Source organism: Ornithodoros turicata, chromosome 1 (genome assembly GCF_037126465.1).
Source record: "Ornithodoros turicata isolate Travis chromosome 1, ASM3712646v1, whole genome shotgun sequence".
NCBI classification, from domain to species: Eukaryota; Metazoa; Arthropoda; class Arachnida; order Ixodida; family Argasidae; genus Ornithodoros; species Ornithodoros turicata.
The window spans coordinates 192,956,930-192,961,262 of NC_088201.1; the positions used below are offsets into that span (position 1 = coordinate 192,956,930).

General features: G+C 46.5%; 1 long non-coding RNA gene across 1 annotated transcript; it reads right to left on the bottom strand.

Annotated features, from left to right (window-relative positions):
* Positions 1-203: 203 nt before the first annotated feature.
* Positions 204-3,000, bottom strand: LOC135378905 (uncharacterized). Its single transcript, XR_010418621.1, has 2 exons — positions 2,770-3,000; positions 204-1,015 (listed from the first exon to the last, which is right to left on the bottom strand). It is a non-coding gene; the product is annotated as an uncharacterized LOC135378905 (long non-coding RNA).
* Between the last annotated feature and the right edge of the window lie 1,333 nt (positions 3,001-4,333).

Below are 4,333 nucleotides of genomic sequence, written 5' to 3' on the forward strand. Positions count from 1 at the left end.
CTTCGGACAACAAGGACTTCTTGTTTGCCTAAGATTATGTTTCATGGAAGAATTTATTTATGAGCACGTCACGTATTCTGTATTCAATGTTGAGCACGTCGTAAATCTGAACATTTAGCATTGCCAACCACCATGCCTACAAAACTCAGCTGTAGCGTATTGTGTAAGAGTATTCTGCACATCGTCACTGCACATCTGAAAAGTGTTTGTCGTTTAACCAATTTATTGTTCAACCAGGTTTCCAATACTGTCTAATACATCCCTAAGACTGGGGGACACAATCTCACGACACCAGTTCGTCCGCTTCATGCTCTCTTATATTATTGTGTTACGTAAGCTTGAAGTCACCAGTTGAGGTAACTGGAAATAAGGAAAAAAAAAACAATACTGACGTAGCATGCCCAATATTTTGCAATTAGAAAAACGAGAAGTAATTGGTACTATTTCAAGTAAACTGCTTGTTGGTCTTCTGGTGGAAATCTGCTTTCTTTGTGAAAGAACTGTTCCATTTGCCACTGGGACAGAGTCCTCGCTATGCAGGCTCCTCCGAGGGTGTGGGCACACTTGTATGTGTGTCAAGGACGAGGGCATTAGGCTCAAACAGCTGGAATAGGTAGGTTCCTTTAATTCAGAGGTGACCTGCAAAGCACTTGCTGGAGTTGTCCTGGCATGTTACCCTGGTGAAAGACTTCAGCTGCCATACACATGGGCCAGTTCCGGTTAATGCACATGATGTAATCTAACTGAGCAATGATTATAAGATAACGAGTGTAAACAAGAAAATATCCCCCTCAATATCATATTTGTGCACTTGATAAAGCAAACTGTAAATCAAATGACAAAAAAGGTAAAAAGAAACCTGTGAACAATATACAGAGCCCGAATGGTGTGCAAGACACTGCATTAAAGAGGAATCTGGAAAGAGAGTGCACAGGCATTTGTCTGCTTTGAATAGTGGGTTACAATGATTATGCTGTCTCACCTAAGGGGTTTCCGGCTCCGCTGAGACAGTCACCTGTGAACATGAAAGCAGCTGAGTGAAGAGAAAAGAACGGATACGTATGTTCAACATATTACATAAATATTCTGTTGAAGTATGGTTTCTAAGATCATGCTAAACGAAGTGTACTTTTATCAACAGTGCACCACCTGAGTTTAGGGACTAGATTCGGTAACTCCTAATTTCTCTTTTTTACTCTCTCTGTGCCGTAAGCGGCGGCAAGATTCAGAGTCACGCAGATGAAATTTAATCCATTCACGCAATCCTGAAATCTATGATAGCATTTGAACCACACGGACTGAGACCTTTGTTAGCCCCAATAACGAAAAATACTCGCACCTTTGCACCGTTTAGGTGGATGTTCTTTTCCCGGTGTGGGCAGGTTGCTACACCTTGATTCAGACGACACTGAGCTCGTTATCCAGTACGTTGAAGAGATTCAGCGTACCCTTCGTAAATTCGATCATGCAAATGTCTGCTAAAGACGCGAGCAGTCGATGGCACCACACATCGTCTTTCCACTCCGGCGGTCCGATTGCTTCGTGGCATCAAAAGCCGTCCGTCTCCTCACTGGGAAGCATGAGGCATTGGATACCAGGCGACTACTGACGTAAATTAGGGCAACCAACTATCCAACATCGTCTCGGCATGTCGACGAAAACCACAGGATGCGACTGCGATAATCTGCGACCATCGCGCGGAACCTGCCGTCATGGAGATTTCCACTCCCGATGAACGCATACGCGGGTTCCTACGGCGCATGCTCCTGGCGGGATCCTTCAGCTCGGCCACACGTCACGATGACGTGTCGCCGAGCCGGCCGTGGTCCCGTCAAGTTACCCACTGTGTCTCCGCTCGGCAGCTCGCCACAGCGCGGTGCCAGCTGTCCTCCCTTCGCCGCTCCGTTTAAATTCGCTCCCGAGAATACTCCTTGCGTGATGAAGGTAAAATTTTGGTTCTAGACTCGGAAAAAGGTTTACTTTCTGATGAAAACGACAAAAAAAAAATCATTTCATAGTCCCTTTAAAGCTCACTAGTGTTCCTTCCGTTCCTTCCTTGCCACCTCTTGTCCTTATCCTTCCTCCCCTGTCTCGGGTCCTACCGTTTAGAATATGAGGTCGCCTACGCCCTATTCCTTTTATTCTGTTACAACAACACCTTTATTTGAATGATGACGACTGGGGAGTGCCAGCTTTGTCCGACACGTTTATCCCAAAGGAAAACGGTCACAGTTATGTGACAGCTCTCAAACGCGGAATTGCATGGCGTCAACGAGCTATGGTACTCAAAATAGAATATTACATGCCCCACGATGTAAAACCACGAGTGATCGTTATCGACATCGAGGATTACTTGTGCCGCAATGCAAGACCGATAATTGTCATTTTCAAAAGGAAGCATTGCGGCATCACGAATTCAATACGGCCAGTGCCGGATTTAGGGGAGGGCAGACGGGGCACTTGCCCCGGGGCCCCCACCACAAAGGGGCCCCCACCAGTAAAGGTCTTGTCCAAGGGAAATCTGCCTGCATGCCTGAAACGCATCCCTGAAACGGAAACTTGGTGAAAATCTGCCCTCCTTCCACGCATATCGACCCCGAATAACACATTGGATAGACATAGAGTACACGAGGGAGGCCCCACAGCACAGTGCCCCGGGGCCCCCACCACTGTTAATCCGGCACTGAATACGGCTGTCTCGAGGGGCAGCACTAAACATAAAGCGCGAAGCAGCAAGAACATACGAGAAACATCATCGTAGGACCTCACCTGTTTTCTTTGGCCAAGTGTTCTAAAAAGGTCGTCGGGGCAGTATATCTCTTGCGGTGCTGTACCAGTAAAGATTTTTCCTAAAGTCTTCTTCTCACAAGCGGCGTTACCCCTCGAAAGTCTGCTCAACGTTAGGACACGACAGCTTTTATGGAACTGGCCTCATGCTAACCGATAGAAAAAAAAAAAAGAAGAAGAAGAAAAGGGAAATCATGTAGAGCCAGACGTTGTATTGGTGTTGTTAAGTACCCTCCTCGATGAGAAGGTCACCAATCTCAAGGTATCGTTTTGTAATCAAACATTAGGTCAGATTCAGAAACAGTAAGGTTAGGTAATCACATTCAAAGTGCAAGAGGCGTAATTACGTGTTGGACGAAATCTTTAAATGCTACCACGGAATACAATGCAAGAAATCCTGGTAGTGCTCAATCATTGCCGTCTCCGTACGCAGAAATGCAGACTAATGAGTGTTCAGGTGGAAACGCATGGTTCAATTACTAAATCACTTGGAAATGTTATATAATTTGTTCCGCATTGTCCTTTCATACTGACATGGTATTGCAATTAATAATGATTGAGTGTGGATTTACGCGTAAGGTGAGGCAGTCTAGACAATATATTGCAATTAGCCTTCAATAAGCGCAACCATGGCCAGAATTTAGGGACACGACACAGAAAGCCCCCAGGCAACACAGCGTACTATTTAATATTCAATAATTGGGAGTTTACGTCGCGAGACAACTGGGCGACGCCATGTCGCCGACGTCACGTCGACGTCATGAGCGACGCCACAGCGGTCGGTCTGTGGATTGCTTTTGCCCAGCTGAGGGTGCGATGCTTTAACGTGCGATGAAAGCTCATCACACTCGCGCATGACGGCGTGCCTGAGCAACTTGTACCCTGCCACCAAGTTGCTGGCGTCCTTGGCCGGGTTCGAACCCGCGATCTCGGGATCAGAAGGCAAACACGCTACCGACTGAGCCGTACTGAAAGTTGAGTGCAATAGGGGTGGACGGGTATGTGCAAGGCCTTGAACAGACTCGTGAAACTAAAGAACATTGATAAGACACATACCGTCCACCCCTATTGCACTCGACTTTCAGCACATCGTGCTGGTTGGGCCTACTTCGCAAGATAACAGATAACCATGCAAGAAAGCCAACTTGACAGATTTGCATGATGATATGTGAGGAGGAAAAATTCAGGGAAGGACGAGGAGGAGGGATAAGAAAGAGAACTTTTAACATCATCGGCATGGTAACAACACCGAGGCATGCACGAGGGTTCGCGCTCGGTTAATTTAAAAAATGCAACAACAACAACTACATGAATAACGATGGGATGAAGTGATTCACCGCAGGGTAGTTTCATTTTAAATCGAACAACGGGTGAAAGTCGTATTTTTTAATTCGGCCAGAAAAAATATATGTTAGAGGACAGCTCAAACAAAGCAAATCGCACCACGTGCGATGCTCGTGCGTGAAGTAGTTTCCGCGTGGGAGAGCAGGAAAGTCTGAGGCTGCTTGAGCGCGCTTTCTTCTGGACCGACTTTGACGGGATGTAG